Source organism: Ambystoma mexicanum, chromosome 5p, assembly GCF_040938575.1.
Source record: "Ambystoma mexicanum isolate Mex_15411 chromosome 5p, UKY_AmexF1_1, whole genome shotgun sequence".
Taxonomy (NCBI): Eukaryota; Metazoa; Chordata; class Amphibia; order Caudata; family Ambystomatidae; genus Ambystoma; species Ambystoma mexicanum.
The window spans coordinates 1,120,208,134-1,120,233,422 of NC_090930.1; the positions used below are offsets into that span (position 1 = coordinate 1,120,208,134).

Consider the following 25,289-nt stretch of genomic DNA (forward strand, 5'->3'; position numbering starts at 1 on the left):
GTACCAAATAAATACATGACGCCATCATCCCTAGCAAGCGCATTGCTTTGCGTACCGTCACCTCTCGACCTGCCACATAATGGGGGATCTGAAACAGCATGTTTTGGACCCTCTCGTTGGAGGGGAAGAAGAGGCCGTCCTTTGTTCGAATTAGAGCCCCTAGGAATTGTTTGATTTGGCTGGGGTCTAAGCTGGACTTCTTTTCGTTGATGGAGAAGCCCAGTTGGGACAAAAGGTCTACGGTCTTTTGGGTATTGGAGAAGCATGTTTCATAAGAATCCCCTGTTATGAGCCAGTCGTCGAGGTAAGGGTATACCGGGATGGATAACCTGCGCAGGTGGGCCGCTGCCACTGCCAGTACTTTCGTGAATACCCTTGGTGCAGATGCTATCCCGAAGGGTAGTACTCTGAACTGGTAGTGTTTGTTCTCTATCTTGAACCTGAGGTATTTTCTGTGCGCTGGCAACATTAAAATATGAAAGTATGCATCTTTCATGTCTAGTGTTGTCATGTAATCCCCCTGTGATAACAGTGGGATTACTTCCTGCAAGGTCACCATACGAAACTTTTGGAGTTTGACAAACTTGTTCGCTGGGCGCAGATCTAATACAGGGCGCATGGTTAAGTCCTTTTTGGGTACAAGGAAGTACACTGAATAAATACCTTCTGTTACCTGAGATAGGGGGACGGCCTCTATAGCTTCTTTTTTCAGTAGCTCTTCTACTTCTTGAAGAAGAATATTGAAGTGTTCCGGTGTCATGCGTCGGTTTCGTGGGGGTCTGTACTTCGGGGAACCGTTGAATTCGATGCAGTATCCGTGGGCTATGGTGGATAATACCCAGCGGTCTGACGATATTCCCTCCCATGCTGAAAGGAACGATGTTAGCCGGCCCCCGACCAGTGATGCATGGGAGGGGACCCGAATCTTCGGGTCATTTGTTGGTATTGGGCTTGGAACCTTTGGGGCTGGAGCCGCGACCTCTTCCTTTGCCACGGCGTTGGCCTCTTTGACTGAACTGGGTGTTGTTACCCTGGTTAGAGGGCCAGTTGGTAGCAGAGTAAAATTGCTGTTGGTTTTGCTGCTGGCGTTGGCCACGAAAGGAGCGTCTATTGCCATAGCTGCGTCTGTTAGGGGGCCTAGAAATTTGGTCAAGAGTCTTGATGGTATCAAACTCTTTCTTCGCATGTTCTAGGGCCTCATCAACTGCTTTCCCAAACAGATGTGTTTGTTCTATGGACTTATTTATCAGGGAAGCCTGGGTTTGTGGCTTAAATCCCGAATTGCGCAGCCAGACATGGCGTTTGAGAAGTATTCCCTGAACCAGGGAACGGCCAGCCGTCTCTGTGGCATCTAAGGAGTTCTTTACGATGCCCTGGTTTACAAGAGTTCCCTCTGAGATTATAGCTAACAGGCGTGAACGCAGGGGTTCTGGTGCGTCCTCTGCTTCGCTGCGCAGCTTGCTCCACTGTGCATCTGCGTAGCTAGCTAGTAGGGAATTGTTATTTGCAATCCTAGTTGAGAAGGCGGCGGAGGTCGTGATTCTCTTCCCAAGTGCATAGAGCTTCTTGCCCTCTTTGTCAGGTGGTGCCTCACTAGTGGATAGTGGTACCCCCGCTCTTTTTCTTGTATTAGTAACTACGAGGGAGTCCGGAATAGAATGTCCTCTGATGTACAAAGGGTCAGAGGACGAAGGGCTGAAGAGCTTTTCTATCCGAGGGTTGACCCCTCTGACTAAGGCCGGATTGGAAAGGGAAGGAGTTATTCTTCTGTTTATAGAAGCCAGGAGCGGAATAGACTGACTAACAGGGGCTTTTTCTTTAATAACTTTCTCTACAAAGTCTATGTCAGGAAGAGTCTCCCCTGTGTCTATTTCAAAATGCGCTGCTGCCTTGCGCAATAGTGCATTAAGTGAAGGTTGGTCATCTATGGGAGAGGTGTTTCCAATAGGTGAATACTTGGGAGGAGAAGGGTGAAAGACATCAGGGTCTGAGTGCACTGATGGGGATTGCCAAGGCTGCACTGATGGGGATTGCCAGGGCTGCGAGGTAGCTGTATCTTCTTCAAAAGCTCCTGCACTAGTGTAAGGATCTTCTTCAAACCCCTCTTCCTCATGTTCTTCCTCTCCACCCAAACACTCCTCATCTTCCTGGAGGTATTGCTCCTCTTCAGTGAGGTCATATGCGTCTGTAGAAGGGGGAAACAGCCTAGGAATCTTGACCCTAGGGTCATCCTGGGGCCATTCTCTTGGTCTTTTGGGTGTGGGTGGGTTTTGGCTTCCCAAAAACCTTTCCATTTTCTCCATATAAGAATGGAGTCTTTCAAGGGTCTCATGGGGGACCCCTGAATAGTCTAGAGGGGGGAAATCAGTGTCTTCACCTTCAAAACGCTTAGAACGCTCCCACAACGTCGAAGAAAGGTTTCCGTCGCCCTCTGAAAAGCCCTCAGGTAGTTCAGAAGTGCCCTTTGATGAAGGGGGCAGTTCCTGGCTACTCTTGCGCTTTTTCGGCGTTTCCATAGCTTTTTGTGCGGTATTCGACGTTTGTTTCGTCGTCCGCTTACGTTTGTCTTCGGAAACAATTCTCGCCAGGCTCTCGACAACGAGTTTGTCAGTAGAGGGCTCTGGTGTCGATGTTGCCTGCGTTACGCGTTGTTCCTCGACGGCCGCTCTATGGAGCTTTACGTCGGATGATTTTGAGGTAGCGCCCGTGTTTGATGAAAGCCCAATCGCTGGTCGCGGCTGCGTTTGCGGGTGGGGCTTGAGACCCTTACGGTCTGAGGTAGACGCCGGAGTGCCCAGAGTCCCCTTCGGCACTGATGGATCCTTCGTCTTCGACGAAGAAGAGCCGTGGGTTGTGTGCTTAGGCCTATGGGGTCTATGTGCGTCCTTGTCGCCGGGGTGTTCATCCCCATAAGCAGGGCGTGAGCCGAGACCGTCGGGGCCGGGGACGGACGTCGAGGAGCGCGAGCGCTCCATCTGGGGGTTAATGACTTCCGTAACGGACGTCGAGTTATCACCCTCCTCGTCACTTTCTGTAACAGCGGCGGCGGGTGAGGAAACTGACTTCGACATAGCGTAGTCCGCCCACCTCTTAACTTTTTGTTCTTTAAGAGTTCTTGGTTTCAAGAGCTTACAGGCCGCGCAGCTGTCCTCCTTATGATCAAGGGGCAAGCAACGATTACAGAGCTTGTGTTTGTCCTTCCAAGTGTATTTGCCCCTACAGCATGGGCAAAACTTAAAAGGTGTCCTCTCCATAGCTGAGGCAATAATAACTGGTGATAACAACCCCAAGGGAAAGATAGGGGAGAAAGAAAGACATTCTCAAAGAGAAGATAAAAGTTCGAACCCCCATTCTCCCTACTGTATGTTGGCCGGCGAGGCCAGGCCACGTGTTCGGCAGCGCCGAAGGATCTCCTCCGTCTCTTCCCCTCCGTCGAAAACTTGCTCGGCGGAGAAACAGCTTCACAGCTAACGTCGAGGGGAGGGATCTTTAACAATATAATAAGTATAATTAAGGACCGAGGTCCGTAGTAAGTATTTGCAATGTCTCTCTAGGAGCTCTGCGTAAGGCGACCAGAAGCTGGGTGGAAAAAAACAATCTGAGGGACCTCGACACGTGAGGGATTCTGATTACAACGCACGTCACTATAGGGATAGTGTTACAGACACGCCTTGTCGACGTCCCCTTTTTCAACTACGAAAAACAAAATGCAATACTCCGCAGTGACCACTGGATGTCGGACCTATGCACAGCATGTGATTCTAAGCAGATTAACAAACATCAGAAATTTATTTACTTAGACATTTATAAAGCACGCAGAACCCGGGGGCATCTGGGCACTCTTTACATGAATGTTTAGTTTCAGCAGGTTACAGTCGCCAACCATAATCAGTCATAGATAGTGCAAGGGATACAGATAAAGTTCTGAACAATTATTGACATAGGTAGTACATGAAGGCTGGGATACAACAAGGTCACAGTCAGTGTTAGTACAAGTTGCAGGTAAGATGTGGGAGTTGGCATGTTGGTGAGTGCCATGACGTGAGCAGCAGTGTTTCTAGTCTGTATGTGGTACTGGCGGTGGCACAATATAGTGTTAGGTTAGTTTGGGGTTTTGGAGGTCTTGAGAAAAGAGCTAGGTTTTGAGTCCTTTGCTAAAGCACCAACAGGAGTCATCTGATCTTAAGACCAGAGGGAGGGCATTCCAAGATTTGGCAGCAATCACTGGGAAGCTATTTCCCCCTGCTTTCTGGCGCCTGTATCTAGGGGACACTAGTAGGTGTGAGTGGGCATCCCGGGTGGGCCTGGCTGATTGGGCCTTAGAGAACATTTTGGACGAGTAGGTGGGGCAACGTGTGAGATGCATTTGTGGGTCAGTGCTAATGTTTTGAACGTGATGCGCTCTCGGATAGGGAGCAAGTGGATATTACGTCTGGCTATGGATATGTGGTCTTTTTTGGAAATGTTTAGGGCTGCTCTTACGGCGTTATTTTTTAATAATTTGCAGGTTTTTTTTATGTTGCGGGCATTGGTGCCTGCAAAGAGGGAGTTGCAGTAGTCAATCCTTGATACTATGCGGGCTCCAGCGATTTAACTAAAGAACTGAGAAACATTAAAGAAGTCCTGGCAGGTGAGTATACCAGGCAATATACAAAGCGACAAGACGTTACACAGAAAGACTTGCACAGAACTTTGTTGCTTAAACCAGAACTTTGTGAATCAAGAGCAGGTCTAAAAGGAACTGTTACTTAAAGGAACCCTTTTGAAATCCTATTTGAAGAATCTATGGGAAGGGAAACATCCTCTGGGACCAAGGCTCTCACCTTAGAGAACATTTTTGTTGGGAGTTATTTTGGTTTTGAAAATGTTTGCCATCAAAGTCAAAGACATTTTCCTTGCACCCTCTGTGTTTTTTGTTTGTAGTGTGAGGGCCAGGATATGATGTTTTGGACACAAGGACAGATTGTTAGTTATGGACTTCCTGACACAGACGTATCCTTAGTTTTTGCTTTTTAGGTAGGGAAATTCCTCTTTAGAATAGTGCAACAAAGGTATTTCCCCAACCTCTATTTCATTTAATAAAAGTCTTTGGGCCTCATTATAACTCAGGCGGTCTGGAAATAACGGTGGCGGTAAACCCGCCGCCACTGTTGTTTCCGGACCGCCTGATCCCGACTCCTGCAGGCGGACAAAGAAACACCAGCAGCATTACGAGATGCTGCCGGTGTTTCCATGATCCCCATTCCCATCGAGTCCTAGAGGACTCGATGGGAATGGGGATTATCAGCATTCTGCCTCCGTGATTCCCAGAAAACCCGGGTTGTAATGCCCCGGTAATTCCAGGAATCACGGAGGCGGAATGGTAAGACGAGTCTGGCGGTAACAAGGCGGTTTTACCGCCGCGGTTGCCGCCGGACTCGTAATGAGGCCCTTCGTTTAAAACGTGAACACCTTGTGTCTGCCTCTCATTGCTGACTCCTCACAGAGATTACAGCGGAGCTCAGTATTTATATGTGTCGAGGGGCATGGAAATCATCCATTGCAATGCAATAGAAGATGCATGGTTTCAAAATGCCATTAACATGGCAATACCCACTCCTCCTCCACCCCCAACAACATATGATGTTTGTGGACTGAGGTCCTCTCGATTGGAGATGTTGTGGCCAGGTAGGAACATACTGGCCCGCGTGGTGTGACTGTAGCCATGCACAAACATTTTGAAAATACATCTTGGCATGGATAAGTGAACTGAAGGGAATTAACAGAGTTGAGCCTTGTCCTGTTTTTTGGGCTACATGAAGAAGGGGATCTCCCAAGTCAGCTACCCCATAACTTGCTTTTAGTAGCAAGAGCCTGTTTGGTTACTCAGTGGAAACCGCCTTATCTGCCTACCCAGAGAGAATGGGTATCAAAAGCAAAGGAGATATTTGACATGGAATGTCTAACAGCAGGGGTGGTGCGTTTTCCTATAGCAAGGTAGCACATTTCCCCCGGCTAGGGAGGGATTGCAGGTTTTAGATGTGCACAAAACGAGAGACTAGCGAATCCTGAGAACTTTATGCCATGGTTGAAAAAATCCCTTCAGAAGTACTATTTTGCATAGCTGAGTCCCAATCTTAGAAATGCTGGGCAGTCTTCATCTGTAGTTGGGTAGGAGGTAAGCGAAAGGGGCACGATTTAGGCGAATTTCTCCTGATATTAAAAGATTCATGAGGGGGATGAAGGGTTGGTTTTGCTACATTATAACCACATGGTAAAAGTTCCTTGTTGTTGAACATGCTTAGAATGTTACTTGTGGAAAATGTTGAAATACAAATACATTGGCTTCAGATTTTTAAGATAATTTTAAGTCAAACGTTACACATGTAAAAGCAGTAACATGAGAAAACCTATGTCTGCTCTGCGAATTTGTTTGGTCACTCATTCTTCTGTTTCCAGTAACCAAAAACAATGTTTTTATGCTCCAGTAGCACACTCTTTTTTTTTTTTAACACAGGCTACTCCACTCTACATCCTTGACAAAAACATCCCACTTCTAAAACCTAGGAATAGAATTTAGTTGTCAACAAGCAGGCACTGCTGCTGTTGGGGGTTTGGAGAGGATTCTTAAAATGGGTTTCCATTCTTGCCTCCACGCTCACAGAGCTATCGTCCAATTCATGTATTATTTGTGAGCAGTGAACTGAAATAATGCCAACCTCTCTTTCTTTTGTGACCACCCAGCATGGCATAAAACACTTTTTTCCATTCACACACTCTTTGTGAGCTTATATGCCACCATTTGTTCTAAAGTACCCATTGCGGAGTTCGGCATGGTAGCGTCATTGGTCAGCTTTTGCTGTGCATGGGTTTGGCAGTGTAAGCCGCGTGCAAGGAGAATCTCAATTCTATGACAAGACAGGAGGCTCGCATTATGCTTTACTTTCTTTAATGCTGCCATACATCATTTCAACCATTTTTTCAAAACTGAAACATTTGTGCTCTTTTTTCCAACTTTAAAGAAAAAATACATCAAATTTGAGAGGTTTTGAAGTTCCATAGACAAGGTCCCATCCAAAACTACGCCCCCCATGATCCTCTGGGGCTTAGTAGTCCTGACCTCTCCTCCACCTATCCTGGCTCAGGTCCCAGTATAAGAACCCTCCATTTTAAATATCCTCTTTCTTTTTGCTGCCATTTTGAGCCAAGTACATTTCATTTCCTTTTATGGCTTTATGAAGTGTTATTGGTGTATTTAGACATAGAAACGCTTGCAGTTGCGTTTAGAACTTACAGAAACGCCCTTTTATATTATATTGCTGCGTCCGCTAGTTTTTGCGTATTACGCAGTGTTTTGTATCAAAATGGGGCTGGGAGGTGCTTACCTCAGTACGGCATAGGTAGGCCCGATGGCCACGTTAGGAATATAGAAGCGGCATAGGCAGCCGCGCGTAAGGCGAGTATCCTGCTTTACAGGTTTTCTCTGTTGTGTGAGGGGCGGGGGCCGGAGCCGCGAGCGAACGCGCCTGCACTTGGCAGCCGGCCCCGCACCTCTCAGAAGCATCGCCGAGAACGCAGCGAGCTTTAGAACCCAGGGGAGCGGGAGGCAGTAAACCTCCCGGCATCCCCTGGGAGCTCTTCAAGGCTCGCGCGCAATATTTTCATTGCGAACGCAGAGCGGAGTGTAACAGAAGCCTCCTCAGTGATTTCACATTAAAAAAAAAAAAATAATAATAATATATATATTCAAGGAAAAGGAATTCAAGCTCTGCCTTGTAGAGGGGATAAGACCTGTGGGTGGTATAGGCTGACAACAGTTACAGAAGCAGTGTACAACTCATCTGCTACAGCCTTCCACCCCTCAGTGCTGACAGCCCTGCAGTTGGCTCTGCGATATATAGGATGGCTAGCTACAGAAGCCCTGGCCAAACTCCATCAACCTCTCCAGAATGGAGTGAAGAAGAATGGGGAGAGAACCCTTCCCAGATAGAGCCAGATCTATCACAAAGTTTTTTAAAAAGTGCTAGGAGACTCGCTGACACAAGCTGTCTCTCTAGGGGTTGTTTTTTTTTCAAAGTATTTTATTAGTTTCGTGGTAAGGTGAAACAATACAAACTCGTGAATTAAACAAGTGAAGAGGAAGGAAAGAAAGAATGAGATGGGGAGAAAAAGAAAACAAAAGGAAACTTATCTTAAACAACGATAGTCTTCGTGTGATGTGGTAAGTGAAGTTCGTGATGGTGGTTCAGTCCAGAGTGTGGCTTCTCAGGAAGTGGAGGGGAACAGCTGCAGGAGGCATATACTTTGTGATGGTGGGAGCCTGTTACTGTGAACCGCAACAAGTGTTCAAGGGGGCTTATGGTCCGCATTGAAGAGCATGTTCGTCAGAAGGGCCCTCCAGGCGACCAGGGAGCCGCTTGTAGCTTCTCCGCTGGATGTAGTTCCTTCCTGCCAGGCTCTGGTCTCTGCAGCCGTCCACCTCGCCATTTCGTTTAACCAGCGCTCATGTCTGGGGCCCGCTGGTGTCTTCCAAGCCATCGCTATGGTCCTTTTGACAAGTATACATGAAATGTCCATTAGTTTCACGAGGTGTTTGAATTTGCTCGGTCTGGGGTATGTACCCAATAGGCACTCTCCTGGTGACCATTCGTATCGCTCCATGCCGGCGTCTCTGCAGGATTGCTTGGCTTTCGACCAGAGTGTCGTCACTTTGGTGCAGGACCAGAACATGTGGATCATGTCTGCCCTGTCGTTCCCGCACCATGGGCACACCGGTGGGACCTTCGCGTTGAACGAAGCAACTCTGTGGGGGGTCATGTAAGTTCGATATAGGACGTTCAGCTGTATCTGGCCAAATCTGGAATTTCTCGACACTTTCTTGGGGAATATTAGTGCTCTTTCCCATTCTTTATCAGTGAGCGGGGCTGCGAGGTCTGCTTCCCATTTTGCCCTCAGTGTCGGTCCCTTAGGGTTAGGTTTGTCGATGAGCCTGTTGTATAACCTGGAGACAGGTCTCCATCCATCAGAGAGGTCGTACATTTCTTGTAGTAGAGGGTCCGAGATTGGTTCCTCTGGCCAGGTGGGCCACTGATTCTTGGCGGTACGTTTGAGCCTATGGTACCAAAGGAACTGGCCTTTGGGTAGCCCTTCGATTTCTTGGATCGATTCGAAGTCCCTGAACAGTCCATCTTCAAACATATCTCCCCATGTGTATATCGCGGCTTCTTCCCACCTCCTTGCTATGGGGAGGTCTGCCTCCTTCTTGCACACATCTGCCATTATGGGATGGTCCGGAGAGTATGGGTGTTGCACCTTCCTGATGTGGCAAGTCCTGGTCCATATCTGTCTGCCAAGCTCGACAACCATGGGGGTTTCCGGAGAGCGGCAGATGGGAACCCATAGGATTTCCTTGGGAGTTAAGTTGGTGTGGTGTTGCTTCAGTAGCCCCAGTTCGGCTGAAGATTCGTCTGACAGCCATCTCGTGATGTGACTGAGCTGGGCGGCCAAGTAGTAGAACTGAAGATCTGGTAGTTTTATTCCACCTTCTCTGTGTGGGAGGGTCAGAGTGGCCAGTGACAGCTTATGCCTGTGAGGACCCCATATAAAGTCCTTGATAATAGCTTCCAGTTTCCTGAAGAAAGGGGGCCGTATGTAATGGCAAATATTCACAAAGAAGTATAAGAAGCGAGGGAGGATTATCATTTTGACGATCGCCGCTCTTCCCACCATCGCCAGTGGGAGTTTGGACCAGAATTTTATGGACCGTCGGAGGTTGGTGACGGCTGCTTCTGTGTTGTGCTCATGTGTGAGCTGTGGGGTGTGGCCGAGATTAATCCCCAGGTATCTGAACTTCTCGGGTTGCCATTTTATCCCTATGTTCGGAAGGTCCTCCGCTGAGACGTCTCTCAATCCGGCCAGGGGGAATGCTGAGGATTTGCGTCTACTAAATTGGATTCCGGAGTATCTCGCGTAGTTGTCGAGTACCTCCAGTGCCGTCGGTGCATTGAGCTCTGGGTCTGTTAGGTACAGGAGAACATCATCAGCGTACAATGATATTATGTTATGAACGTTGCCCACCTTGATGCCGGCGTCAAAGAGTTGCTGACGAAAGTATAAAGCAATCGGTTCCAGTCCCAGTATGTACAGCATGGGCGAGAGTGGGCATCCTTGTCTCGTGCCCCTCTGTATTTTCCAAGGTTCTGAAATTGTTCCGCCTGTCTTGACCCTGGCCACTGGGGAGTTGTAGAGAACCTGGACCCATCTGATGAAACCATTTCCGAAGCCAAAAGCCCGCAGGGCCTCCACCAGCCACTCCCAGTAGATGGAGTCAAAGGCCTTAATGGCGTCAAGTGACAGTATCGCTAGATCTTCCTCCGAGTCATGAGTTTCGGCCATGATGTGTTGAAGCCTCCTCAAATTGGCTGTGGTGTTGCGACCTGGGACAAATCCGTTCTGATCCTCATGGATTATGGACCCTAGCACTTTAGCAAGTCTGCTGGCCAGTATTGAGGTGAGGATCTTGCTATCATAATTGAGCATGGCCAGGGGTCGGTATGAGTCGCAGTCAGTAGGTGGTTTGTGGGGCTTGAGCATGGGGATGATTATAGTTTCTCTCATGGTGTTGGGGAGGATCCCGTTTGTGTAAGCTTCCTGATAGACTTCGTGTAGGATGGGGGTGAGGATGGGTTCGTATGCTTTATAGAATTCCGGCGTGAGTCCGTCGCTACCTGGGGTCTTGGAGGTGGCGAGCGACTTGATGGCCCATCTTACATCGTCGGGAGTAATGTCCATGTCTAGTTCAGTTCTCTGTTCGCTGGATATTTGGGGCATATCGATCTCATCCAGGGTGTCTGTTATTTCGGTGGTGGGGATCCGGGCTTCATGAGCATATAGTTTTGAGTAGAACTCGGCAAATGCTTTGTTGATCCCCATCTGTGTCCTGTGGGATGCACCATCTGCATCTATTATTTCTGTTGGCAAGTGTTTAGGGTGCTCTCTTCTGCATAACCAGGCCAACAGCTTACCTGGTTTGTCTGATTCCCTGTGGGATCGAGCGGTGTATGTAGCGAAGTCAAATTTTTCCAGCCTGTCCCAGGAGAGCTGGCATTTTTCTCGGGCCGCTTTCAGTTCCGTTTCGACTCCTGGGGAGGTGTCAAGAGTGGACTCCAGGCGGGTGATCTCTGATTCTTGGGCCTCAAGTGATGTCTTTAGTTGTCTGCGGATGCCTCCAGCTCTAGACATGATTTCTCCTCTGGTGACCACCTTCATGGCTTCCCACAGTGTGCTCCAAGTGGAGACGGATCCTTTATTGATATCGACGTACTCCTCTAGCCTCTCGGCAAGGTCCTCTCTGAACTGTGGGTCCTCTAGTGTCGCGGAAGGCATTCTCCACATGGGAATCGGGGGTCTGGGTCCTCTCTGCCTCCATTGCATGATTAACGGGGAGTGATCAGAAATAGATCTCCCCAGATACTCTGTGGTTATCGCCAGCGGGGCTTCGTCACGATCAATAAACAAGTAATCTATCCTTGTGTGGACGTTGTGTGGGGCTGAGTAATGGGAATAACTCCTATCGGCTGGGTGCTGTATCCTCCAGATGTCCACTAGGTTGAGTTGGTCTAGTGTTTCTGCCAAGGCACGGGTTGCAGGGTTGCTAGATTGGGGGGGAGGAAGCGATCTGTCCATAGTTGTGTCCATAACACAGTTAAAGTCTCCTCCCCACAGGAAGGTTTGGCCTCGGTGGTGTGCCAGCTTGGAGCTCAGTGTGCTGAGGTACGACGGGATTCCATGTTGCGGGAAATATGTGTTAGCTAAGCAGATCGGGGTCTGCTCTATAGTTCCCCACATTATTACATATCTGCCGTCCCTGTCAGATTCGCATCCATGTAATTGGAAGGGCACATTAGGGTTTATCCATATTAACACACCCCTTGCGTATTTGGAATATGGGGATCCTCTCACAGTTCCTTCCCATCGGTCTGCCAGTTTAGACAGAGCGTCCTCGGTGAGATGTGTCTCCTGTAACATCGCTATCGAGACTTTCTTCCTCCTGAGGTAGGACTGTATGCGGTTCCTCCTGAGGTACGAGCCCATTCCCCTTACGTTCCACGTCATAACATTGAGTTGTGATGCCATTGGTGTGGTGTTCTGAGTTTGGCGTGGGGGGCAGCCGCGGCGGCCCAGTGTGGCATCAGAGCGTGATTGATAAGTTGTAAGTGATAGGCCTCTGGTTCATCAATTTTTGAAGCGTATCTTGTGGCCATCACGGTATTTTCAAGCATCAGTGGAACGAAGACTATGGTACTAACTGAACTGATAACATAACTCAAACTGGTGCGCCCAGCGACTACAACTATGTCGCGGTGCTCAGGCGCTCTCGCGCCGTCTGTGCCCATCCGGGAGTCGGGCGCGAGTTGGGTCGGGCAGAAACTCGCCCGGTTGGTTCTTTCGCTGGGGGCGGGGTTGCTGCGAGGCGGCGAGGCCAAACGAGGGTCGTTTCCATGTGATATACTGTTAATTGAGTTACCTGCTTGGGTCCGGCTGTTTATGCTTCATGTGTGGGTGGTGTGGGGGGTCCCTGGGGTCCAGCCCTGCTCCCCCAGGGTTCAGTCTTCCCCACCTGGGTTATCTGCACCGTCGGCAAGGTTATTGTCTTCTAGCCACATGTTGGCCGCTTCTGGATTTTCGAGAAAGATTGCTCGCCCTTTGTGGATAACTTTCAGGCGGGACGGGTACAGCAGTCTATATTTAAGGTTCAGTTGGCGAAGCCTCGCTTTGACCGGAACAAACGAGTTCCTCTCCCTTTGTACTTTCTGGGTGTAGTCCGGGTATATGGAAATCTTAGCTTCGCCCCGTGTGATAGGGCCTGTTTCCCTGGAATATCTTAATATGGTTTCCCTGTCCTGGAAATTTAGTATCTTGGCTATAATTGGCCGTGGGTGTGATCCAGGGGGGGGTCGTTTCTGTAGGGACCTGTGGGCCCTCTCCACCGAAAATCCCTGAGTCAATTTGCCGGCCCCAATTTCCTGTAGCAGCAGGGTTTCAACATAGGACGTGGTATTTAGGCCTTCATTCCCCTCCGGGATACCTAAGATTCTGATGTTCCCTCGTCTGGCCCGGCCCTCGGCCTCCTCCGCCCTTTCTTCTAGGAATGTGACCTTCCTTTTCAGGTCCGAAACTTCAGATTGTAGGGTCGCCGCGGCCGCGGACCCCGCCTCTGTGGTTTTCTCCATGGCCGTCACCCTTTCCGTTAAGTTGCGGGCATCTTGGCGAATGAGTTGTATGTCTATTTTAAACTCGTCTATCTTGGAGTCGATGTGGGTCTTTAATGAGGCAATAGCATCCATTATCTGGGAGTGGTTATCTTTGGGGTCCGTCTCTTGTGAGCGAATGGTTTCGGTGGAGCTGGCCCTGGCTTGGGTGGGAGTCTTCGCCCTGGCTGAGACAAAGGAGTCCATGGTGGCGGCCCTGGTTTTATTTTTGGCGGCCATGTTGGGGACGTAATAGTGGTTGCCCCGAAGTCTTGAGTCTGGAGGGGTGAAGTTCGGGGCCGCTCTCTTGTGTAGCCCGGAGCGGTGTTCTAGGGTGGGTTGTGCCCTGGGAAGTTGTTGTTTCAGTAGTTGGAGGCTGTCCAGGGCGCATGAGGTGGGGCGCTCCTCCGTACTTCCAGGTGCTCTATCCGCTATCCTAGCACCTGCGTCGCTGTCCCTGGGCTTAGGGGTGATAGTGTTGGGGCGCTTAGGGTAGAAGTTGTCCCCTCTTGGTGAGGGAGTCCTGCTGGGCCGCCCGACCACGGGGACAATGCAGGCTGTGGTTGGGGAGGGTAGTTGGGGCCGTACTCACAGTTGCTCCTTGGCTCGGCGCACCGTCACGGCTTTCCGGGTCGTTTCCGATTTCCAGGCCTGGTCAAAGTAACGGGCCACAGTGGCCCAGCGCCCCAGCAGCTCCTCCGGCTCAGCCACCGAGCGGTGGCCTCCCTGCAGTTGAATGTAGGCTCAGGAGGGGGAAGGCCGGAGTTGTCCCCCCCTGGTGGAGGAGTCCAGTTGGGCGGCCCGGCTGCATGGACGATGCAGGCTGTGGTTGGGGAGTGCAGCCGGGGCTGTGCTCACGATTGCTCCGTGGGTTGGCGCTTCGTCGCGGCCCTCCGGGCCATTCCTGATTCCGGGACACCGGGCGAAGCAACGGGCCACAGCGGCCCAGTGCCCCAGCAGCTCCTCCGGACCGGCCACCCGGCAGCGGCCTCCCTGCAGAAGATTGTAGGCCCAGTAGGGGGAGGCCGATGGTGTCGCCGCGTGCTCCTGACCCCGGAGCACGCGGCGTGTTCGTTTTCGACTGGGTCTCCGGTAGAGGGGAGAAAGTTGGAGGCAGGTGAGCTCCCCACCGCCGTCTCCAAAATGCAGTTTGTGCCTCGGTGGAGCTCCGGAAATAGGGCAACTCCGGCACGTAGTGTCGACCGGGGCCTTCCGAAGTGGTGGTAGGGGAGTAGGGCGAGGATCGGGTGCCAGCCGCGGTCAGGTGTTGGGATGGGGGCCGCTCCGCTGTGATGCTCCTCCGCGGTGTTCCCCGCCTGGATGTGCTGGCGGGGGTGCTATGCGGAGGCTTCGCTAGACTCCGTGAGCCGCCATCTTGGATCCAGGCGCGGCGGGGGGAGGGAGTGCGTTCGGTGATCAGCGCCGGCGTCTGGGGGGCCGGAGAGTCCGACCCCTCGAGGAGGATTTATGTGGGATCGCCTCACACACCGCTGCGTTCTATTCAGGGGGCTGCTAACCCGCTGAAGCCGGAGATAAATGATTCGGAAACGGCGTCTCGGCCGGAGCTCGGCGAATCAGCCTCTGCTCGCCATCGACTCCAGGCCACGCCCCCCCCTCTCTAGGGGTTAAGCCTATTACAGAAAGGCTAGAAATTCTGGAGGCAATTATGGCAGAGCAAATAGCGCAGCTTGCTGCCAGAAAAAGACGGGCAGAAAGCCCTGATGAAGGACCGTCAGACAGACACCCCCCAGAAGGGGTTGACCTTAATGGGTGTAAAGTAGCTCGGAAGAGTAAGCACTCTGTGACCCCCCCCCGAGCACAGGCGGAAGGGAGGATACTGCTCCCCAAGACATGAGCGACTCTGTCGCCAGGCTAAAGAGAGCCTTCCTGGGAAAGCAAAAAGCAGCCCAGGACAGACCCCCTGCCCCAGGGGTGAATAATGCAGGGGATCATGATGAGGGCAATTCGCCCGATGACGAGGGAGAAGGAGAAGACGATACCTCTAGGAATTTAGAAGAGGACCCCGGCCCTCAAGAAGTAGAGAACATCATTGATATGTTTGATCCAAAGGACATCAGACATCCAAAGTCTTCTGAATGGGTGCCATCACCCAGAGTAGCGGCATACATGTCCCAGCATATACGGAAGCCGCTCGATAGAGAGGTACGCTCTCGCATGAGATCAGAGTGTCCCAGGCCGGAGTTTCCAGGAAAACTTGCTGACACTCCAGATTTAGATCCCAAGATGGTCACTTTTGTGACAAAATCAGCGTGTGACATCAGGAAGGGAGTTGACCGCGCTGGGAGGGGATGCCAGGACAAGCTTTTGGACATGGCAGGTCCTTTAGCGAAAATAATGGACCTGGCTGAAAAAGCCCAAGACACAGGAACACCGGTAGATCCCCTGGCTCTTGGTAATTGGGCCCAAAGAACAGTGTGTCTCCTGGGCAACGCCAACTGTGCCCTCTCAGCCGAAAGAAGGCGAGGAGTCCTGTTAAAAATAGACGGGAAGTTAAGCGACCTAGCCTCGTACGAGGCAGGTGAAAACGCTAAAGGGCTCCTCTTTCGCGAAGCTTTCGCAAAAGAGATGGCGCAATTTGTAGGCACATACTCATCATTAGAGCGAGTGCAGACCTCAATAAAGAAGATCTTTCCTGGACGTGTTTTTTCCGGGACCGGACGACACAGGGGTGGAGTCTGGTCGATATAACTATCATCGCAGACCCCAAGGACAGCGTGCCCAATACTGGGAAGGGAAGCAAGATACCTTCTTCCCGTTCAGAACCAGATTCCCGAGAGGACGTAGAGGGAGAGGATCTTATCGGCAACCCAATACCACCAGCGGTGAGTAAATCAGACACGAGAATAGGAGGGAGAACTCTCCAATTTCTAAGCGAATGGCGAGCATTGTCGCGCGATGCATGGGTGCTTCAAGCTGTTGCAGGATTGCACCTAGACTTTGTAGGAAATCCTGTCCAACATTCAGATCCACATCCCATATATATGGCAAGCGCAGAAGCAACACTATTGCACAGTGAACTATGCAGCTTAGCGTAGAAAAATGCGATGGAGCGCGATTGGCAAGGAGGGCCAGGTTTCCTCAGCAACATGTTTTTGGTCCACAGGGGGGACAAGACGCAGCCGGTTATAAACTTAAAAAGCTTGAATGCATGGCTGCAGTACAACCACTTCAAGATGGAGGGCATCCATCTGCTGCAAGATCTCCTCCGAAAAGGAGACTTCTTGGCACGTCTAGATCTCAAAGACGCATACCTCACGATTCCCATAGCTCAAGAATTCCGGAAATATCTCCGCTTCAAGTGGAAAGGGCAGATATGGTGTTTTTCATGCCTCCCCTTCGGCCTAGCGTCTGCGCCATGGGCTTTCACCAAAGTGATGAAGCCAGTGGCGGCCGCCATAAGAGAAAGGGGAATTCGGATCATTATATATCTAGACGATATTCTCGTTCTAGACTCAGACAAAAATGCTCTCTCCAGAGATGTGAAATGGATCTTCACACTCTTGTCCTCGCTCGGATTCTTAGTGAATTTAGACAAATCTCAGCTAAACCCAGTGCAGAAGCTGGAGTTTCTAGGCTTCACGATAGATATGACGAAAGCAGTTCTCGAGCTCCCTCAACACAAAGTGAGGGCGATAAAGAAGGAGCTCAGAGTGATAATAGCGAAAAAAGTTATTTCGCTTCGGTGTCTAGCCAGAGTAGTAGGGTTACTAGCGGCCTCGATTCAAGCGATATTTCCTGGTCCTCTCCACTACCAAGCTCTCCAACGTCTTAAAATCAGACATTTACGACAAGGAGCAGGGTACCAACAGTTGGTGACCTTAGACAGCGAAGCACTTACAGAACTCCACTGGTGGCTCCAGAATATGGACGCTTGGAACGGGCGAGCGATATTTGGAGACGCCCCAGACCTAGTTCTAGAATCAGACACAAGCAGGTCAGGATGGGGAGCCAGGTGTGAGCACATAGAAACAGGAGGGAAATGGTCAGAGCAGGAATTGCACCTGCATATCAACTGCCTCGAATTATTGGCAGGTTCCTTTGCAGTGCGCGCCTTCACGAAAGACAAGGCGAGATGCTGTGAAAAAATGGACAATATTTCAGTAGTACGTTACATAAACAAGTTAGGGGGGACGAATTCGAAGCTGCTGGCAGAATTAGCAAAAGATTTCTGGCATTATTGCCTCCAACACCAGATTGCGGTGTCAGCAGAGTACCTGCCCGGGAACCTCAACGAAGTGGCAGATTGGAACTCGAGGTATCTGGTAGACTCCAGCGATTGGAAACTACATCCAAGAGTGTTCGAGAGGATACAAGAACGCTGGGGCCCAGTACAGATAGATCTATCCGCGTCCAGATTGAATGCTCAGACGCAGAAGTACTTGAGCTGGAGGATAGACCCGGGTGCAGCTGGTACGGACGCCCTCCATTATGAGCCATACAGAGCTCTCCATTATGCCTTCCCTCCGTTTATCATGATCACGAGAGCGCTAGCGAAAGTGCGCAGAGAACAGGCCGAGCTTGTGATGGTGCTACCGCTCTGGAAATCACAGCCCTGGTTTTCAGTAGCGATGGAACTTTCTTCAGATTTTCCGAGGATAGTTCCACATCAGCAGGACCTTCTTCTAGGTCCAACCGGCCAGTCACACCTTCTGATAATATCCAGCAAGCTCCAATTGATGATCTGCAGGATTTCAGGAGAAAATGGGAGTTGCCAGGAATTTCGCAACTCGCTGCAGAATGCATCAAGGACTCCTGGGCGCCTTCCACCATTAGGAGCTATAGTAGTGCATGAAAGGCCTGGTCTCTGTGGTGCGCAGACCAACGTGTGGATCCCGTTTCAACCCCTGTAGTGCAGGTTCTTAACTTCCTAGGGGCTAAATTTCAAGAAGGAAGTGCGTTTAGGACAATAGGAGTGTTCAGATCTGCCATCTCAGCAGGACACGACAAAGTGGACGGGATTGCAGTGCGGGAACACCCCGGAGTCCTGCGATTGTTGAGTGGCATAAAGATGAGGAAGGCTCCACGGCCAAAATACGCAGTACTATGGGTTGTTAGAGTAGTTTTTGACCTTTTCCTTAACTGGCCAGCTAACAAAAGTCTTTGACGATCACAATTATCAGGCAAGCTGGCGTTGTCATTGTGCCTTGCAGCATGCCGAAGAGTATCAGATGTTAAAGCGCTGGAAATCGAAAGGAAGATTTTTTTATCCAAAAGGAGTAGCGTTTAACATAACAAAGAACTAAAACAGACTACCGAGTCATTTCATATCCCTATTTTATGGGGAATAAGAAGTTATGCGTTGCGCAATGCATTAAGGATTACGAAAGCGTCACAGCGCAACTTAGACCGCGAGGGGTAAACCAGTTGCTTATAGCACGCAGGAAGCCTAACCTTGCGGTAGCAGCGGCGACGATCGCTAGATGGGTGCGCAAAGTGAGGCAGTGGGCAGGGATAGACCTGTCCGTATTTGGTGCGCATTCAGCAAGGGGTGCTATGGCGTCTAAAGCCTTTACTGCCGCGGTATCACTGCAAGATATAATGAAATCGGCTAATTGGTCTTCTGAGTCAACGTTTAAGACCTTTTATTTTAAGCCTGTATCTGACATAACAAATGCTGTGGTGGCAAGCTTTGAACAAGCATAATGCAAGCCTCATGTCTTGTCATAGAATAAAGATTGCCCACGCTTACAGCTCAGGAAGTCTTCATTCTATTAAAGACAAGGAGGCGAGCATTATATCCCACCCGGTAAATGTGACAATCTGAACCTATGTATTATTTAATGTTCAGATAGTGTTTTCCCACTCTCACAATCTATTCTCCATCTATTGTAGGAGACGATCAGAAGACGACTTGAATAGAATGTGGAAGTCGATGTTTCGAGGAAGTTTGCTTGAGTGGTCCAAGAGATCTAACCAGTTACAGTTCAAGAGACAGTTCCAGTTTGTTCTTCGTCAAGTTGAATTGAATAACAGTTAAAGTTTGCGTTACAGCTAAGGCAAAGAAAGAGGAGGATATTTAAAATGGAGGGTTCTTATACTGGGACCTGAGCCACGATAGGTGGAGGAGGAGAGGTGAGGATTACTAAGCCCCAGAGGATCATGGGGGGCGTAGTTTTGGATGGGACCTTGTCTATGGAACTTCAAAACCTCTCAAATTTGATGTCTTTTTTCTTTAAAGTTGGAAAAAAGTGCACAAATGTTTCAGTTTTGAAAAAAGTGTTGAAATGCTGCATGGCAGTATTAAAGAAAGTAAAGCATAATACTTGCCTCCTTGTCTTTAATAGAATGAAGACTTCCTGAAGAGTGGGCAATCTTTGTTATAATCTGGAAGCCACATCAGCTGGAACAGAAGCATTCCGAAGACTTTGCATACAACAGTGGTCCAGCCGCTTCTACTAAAAGACATTTAGTGATGTCCATGTAAAGAAGGATGAGTCCTTTAAAAGCGGGATGAAATAATTATAGGAAGAGTGCTCAAACATCATGAAACAGTTTTGCAGGGGGATCGAGGGGGCGCATGGCTTCTAAACAAAAGTAAAGTCATCTTTATATGGGATATTACCTTTGTAACCAAAGAAAAAGCCTACCAGTCAGAGGCAAGTTTTCTATTAGAATATGTGCCTGGCATGAAAGGGAGAAAATACTATTAAATGAAACAAATGTTAAATATTGTATAATTACATCATTAGTCCCAAAGAATATTCACATAAATAAAAATGAATCTTAACTGGGTCACTGAGACTTCAATGCTTGTACACAGCAGGTCAGAAAATCCGATGCCAGTATGATAGTGCAAGGATTTAATGAACTCATTGTGGCCCTCTATGTGCAAGAGCCAGGAAACAGCTCTCCACCAAAACAACACAATGCTTGTGGCCCCATAGGCACTACTGCAGATCACCACTAAAAAAAAAAAAACGAAAGAATCAGCACTACAATGTATTGCTTAAAAAAATGAAACCGTTTTATGCTTCTAGGACAAAAAGGTGGGAGGCATGTTTTAGCAAAACAAAGGTTTTTCTTCTAGCTGCACTGTGCAATGATGTCAGTGTGTCTCCTTTTGTGTTCAAGCAGTGAAATATTTATCCTGTAGATGCAGAATATCGAAGGCCTCTGGAATTTTGCCCAGGTTTGGTGGCCATGTAAGGATTCATTTAAGGGACAACATTCAAACACTCAAGTGTGTGTCTGAGGGCCCATGGCCCCTTAATGACCTGGGAGCATGTTTAGAAGTCTGTAATAAGATTATTTCCAGCCGAGAGCCTGACGCTCCATTGGTTCATCTCCACCTACCAGGAGCAATGCAAAAGCTTAGGACGCCCAATGAGGAGTGCTATTTTGGCTCCCCTCTTCTTGCAAAAGCGCCAAATATGATGTTCATGTAACCTTTCCAGCATCCCTGATGGCACATAGGATGGTGGCATTCTGGGTGGTCGCTAGAATTACCACGATCTAAAACTGCCCCTGCCACCTAAGTGGCCAGAAGAAGGCTAATAAAATCCCTGCAAACGCACCTATTTCTTTTAATGCCCTAGCATCTGCGGCTTGTCAGTACCACAAGTCCCAGTGTGGCCGTTTCCAAGCTGTTCCTTGGAGTTCATCTTCCCTCAGCAATGCTCATTTTCTACTTCTTAGTAATAGAACAAGGTACACAATGGCAGTCCATGCCCAACTCTTACAAGACAACATCCAAGTGTGATATGAAACGTTTCTACAGACGATGGCTTTGCACTACTGGTTATGCATTACAGATACAAACTAGCAGTGGCAAAAGCAACAATTTTAGCTTTTGAGTAGGGGTGGGATAGACATATGTCAGGCACTGCCAGAACTAATGCCTGGCCAAAAGATGTCAACAGCAGTAACATGGTACGATCACCTGAGCATATGATAGCAGTCCTCAAAACCTTGCCTATACACAAGCAAAAACTGTTGTCTTTGTCAATGGTTGTTTTTAACAGGACTTCAGTGCAAGGAACAGATAGGATACCTCTCCTGTCCTCAAAGAGTATCCTCAATACTGGCCATCATCTCCCGCCTAGACTATGCCAATTCACTCTATCTCGCCGTTCCAGCACGCCATCTCAGGAAACTCTAACAAATCCAAAACTCAGCAGCCAGACTGCTCCTATATCATCCTTGCACTCAGAGTACTACATTGGCTCCCTGTTATCCTAAGAGCAACCTTCAAAGCCATGTGCATCACACACTGAGCCCTCCATAATACAGGACACTAGCTCCTTCAGAAGAAAATCATCCACTACCAACCCCCCAGAAACCTCTGATAGGGCCCAGCTCTCCTCCTCGCTATCCCACCCTTTACCACTCAACCGGAATCACCATCACCACCATCGCAATCGGACAGATTGGGATTCACTGCAGGGAATGGTCATAGAAGGAATTGTGCCATGGCTATGTCTCGCACCAGAAGGCCAGGTGGTGGTCCCTCGTGCATTACTCCAGAAAGACAATCAAGAACTTATTGAAAATAGTTGGAGCATAGACGGTCACTAACCATTTTCTCGCAGCCGCAAGAATCAACAGAAGAAGCCATTACCTGAGCGGGCGCATAACAAAAAAAATGACCACAGAATCTGCTCGGTACCTATAATGCACCACTCCAGTGGCTACTTGCTGCAGGCATGGCTACCCGCACACATCAGAATACAGCAAGACTACGACAAAATGTGGTCGTGCTGTTCAAAGAATTTGCCGTCTCAATACCTCCGACATTAGAATGCAGCGAAGACCTATGACAAATTCGGCGACACTGAACACACAGCGAGTCTCTAGCACTTGCGCCACCTCCTGACTTTTCTCAGCACCCATCCACATGCCGAACCGCATGGGTTGCTCTCTCTATCGGAACCTGGTCAGCCCGGCTAAACCTTATTTGACTGAATGTACACACAGAGTCTAATCTTACTCGAGGACCTCCAACAGTCTGGACTTTGGTCCACGAGGGCATGCCCACTACCAGCGTATTGACACTATGATAATGGTAAAATGCGCTATATAAATGACAAGTACAATACAATACATCACAACTCTCAGTAGACTGCTTAGAAATATAACATATGATATTATTGTCAATGAGGTCCGGTTGTCCACCTCGACCTTTGGTTTGAGAAAAGCGTTTGATTTGTGTAACATCAAGTAGCTAATTATTAATGCCTCTAAGACAAATATTATGACTTGCCATTGGAAACGTCCACCACCTTTGAGTCTTGCTTTTAATGGTACTTTGGTTGAGCAAGTCAAATATTTGGATTACCTTGGAGCGTTTTAACTGCAAAAGGAACTGGCAAAACCAAATCGTAAAATCAGACCTTACTTTTAAAAAGGGAAGTAAAGAAACCATGAGTTTTTCTAATAGATTTGGGGGTCCAGCGTGGACTCAACCTTAGAGGTTCACATGGTTCAGATCTAGAGCCATCTGTTTGTCATGGATCGAAATTGTGGGGCTTTTCACAAATTTAACTGCTTTGTTTCTTGTGAAAATAAATTTTGTAAGCACTTGCTGGCATTACCCACTTAAATAAGAATTAGGCGAGAGAGATGAGCATTGAATATGCTATATGAATTAGATGAGTACAGCTATGGCCTAAAAGCTATGGAGAAGAGCAGAGTTAGAGGTATACAGGGCTGAAATGCTGGAGATGGTCTAAAATGGAGAAATGCTAAACCTTGGCCTGGGTTTACTCATGTGAGGCATACTATCAAAGATTAAGATGGGACACTTATGGGAAAGTCCAGACACAACTGTACAAACGTCCCTGCAATCTGTGAGGAAATCCTAATGGGAATGGGCACTAGTGGACCTATTGAATGGAGATTATGACATACCACTTGTTAAACAATATTTAGGACAAAAACTGAATTGGGCCTTGAACCTTATTTTAACTGGTTAACAGGCCTTGTATGTCAAATTCCGTTTGGGAATCCTCCATCTAAAATACTTTTTAGTCACACCTGGAAGGAATCGAACACGAAAACATGACCTATGTGCAAATATTGCAGTGAGGATGTATGACATGCATTACTTCCCATAATAGCATTTCTGATGATTTTATCTGCTTAGATTCACATGCTGTGCATATAGTCCGACATCTAGTGGTAATCGCGGAGTAGCGCATCTTTCTTTCGAGGATCGAAAGGGTACGTCGACTATCCCTAACGTGACGTGTAGTGTACCCAAAATCTCTCACGTGTCAAGGTCCCTCCGATTGTGTTTTTTCTGCGCTGAGGGAGCCTTATGACCATCTTGAGTACCGAAAGAGAGAGAGGTGTAAGATGTCTATGTTCCTTCGACTCCAAGAGGGGAAAAAGGGTGGGCGCATGTGAATCTAAGCAGATACAATCATCAGAAATGCCATCACGGTAAGTAATGCAGGTCTTTTGATGCTTGTTAATCTGCTTAAATAACATGCTGTGCATAGACTAGCGAGCAGTACTCACAGATGGTGGTGGGAGGTGTGAAGGACAGTAACAAAGATGTCTTAGCACCACATGTCCCACCTGAGAATCAGACCTAGAGTGAGTATCTAGGCAGTAGTGTTGTGTAAAGGCGTGTACAGAACTCCAGGTTGCTGCTTTACAAATGGACTCAAGATGAAGATTTGCAATGAATGCTATGGAAGCCCCCGTGCCCCAAGTAGAATGTGCTCTAGGCTTGAAGGGCAGATCTCTCTTGTCAAGAGTGTAGCACAGTATGATGCAGTTTAGGATCCCTTTCTCTACCAGCTGCCACTGAAACTAAAAACTGTTTCGTCTTTTTTAGTGGCTTTGTTTCCTCCAGATAATAAATCACTGCTCTCCTCACAGTGTGTGGAGGCTTCCGTCTGCCACGTTAGTGGGGTTTTGGAAGAAGGTGGGTAGTTCCATTGGTTGGTTCACATGAAACTTTGAAATAAATGTAGGCGCAAACCGTGGGCGAGTGCCCAGGACAACCTTATCCTGCAGTTTACTAACTCCCCTAATTGATGTAACTGCCACCAGGAAGGCTGTCTTTTAAGTGAGTTCTTTAAGGCTAGCCTTATGCATAGGTTCAAAGGGAGGTCCCATTAGTCTAATCAGTACAACATTCAGGTCCCATTCGGGAGCTGGGTGGGGATGAAGTCTCTTAACCCCTCCATAAAAGCCTTGATCACTGGAATTTTCGAGACGTGGTGCAAGCTAAAAGTGCAGCTAAGTGGACCTTTAAGGAAATGAAAACCAGGCCAGAGTCTAGTAGGCGAGTCAGGTACAGGACAATATAGGACAGAAAAAGTTTATTTTCGTTGTTCATGCGTAAAGGATGACAAAAGTAGTCTGTTTTCAATTTATGTGCAATTTATTGTAATTCAGGTTTCAGTTGTGAGAAAGAAATAACCTTTTCAGTTTTCCATTTTTGTGCAATTCTTGATTGTGATACAAGTTTCAATTGTGAAAAAGAAATAACTTCCAACACGTGTTTCACCACTTAACATGTGGATCTTCAGGAGGTGAGTATTTTTTAAATCAAGATTATTTTTTTCTGAAATTAAGGAAGAAATAAAAGTATGAAAAATAAAAGTAAAACTTGGTGTAAAGCAATTTGCTATTATATTCAAAGCAGAAGAGAGTTTTTGAAGGGCTCAACAAAATAGCATTGATAGTTGTCTCTCTTACCTTAACAGTATTTTGGCGCTTCAGCTTTAATCCTTATTTTTGGATTTCTATTAAAGTTTAGTGGACTTCCAATTTCTTGAAAGCTGTGAATTACAATTCACATGGGAAAGGAAAATTAAGATGTTTGGGGGTTTACTGTCTGTAAATATAATCTTTTTACAGTTTCAAAATATTTATTTGCAATGCTGTGTGAGGAACCTTATGGACACAATCCTTATTCTTTCATAATGTGTCTTAAATACCTTTAATTTGATAGAGCCAAAAAGATTCTAATTTTTTTAAATGCCAGAAGAGAAAGCACTAATTCAAAGTGTTCAACTCTTAAACATGGTGTATTTTTCAAGCGGAAATACATTTTTTAAAGCATTACTGCATCTATTTCATCTACTT

At 48.1% G+C, this 25,289-nt stretch overlaps 1 protein-coding gene across 2 annotated transcripts in view; it reads right to left on the reverse strand.

Annotated features, from left to right (window-relative positions):
- Positions 1 to 25,289, reverse strand: part of CAP2 (cyclase associated actin cytoskeleton regulatory protein 2) — a 1,372,251-nt gene that overhangs the window by 1,238,191 nt on the left and 108,771 nt on the right. The window contains exon 2 of one of the 2 annotated variants that reach the window (XM_069613603.1): positions 24,900 to 24,982. The exons of the other annotated variant lie outside the window; for it this stretch is intronic. The gene's annotated coding sequence lies outside the window, so the exon portion shown is untranslated. The remainder of the gene's footprint in view (positions 1 to 24,899; positions 24,983 to 25,289) is intronic. 2 annotated transcript variants of the gene reach the window in all.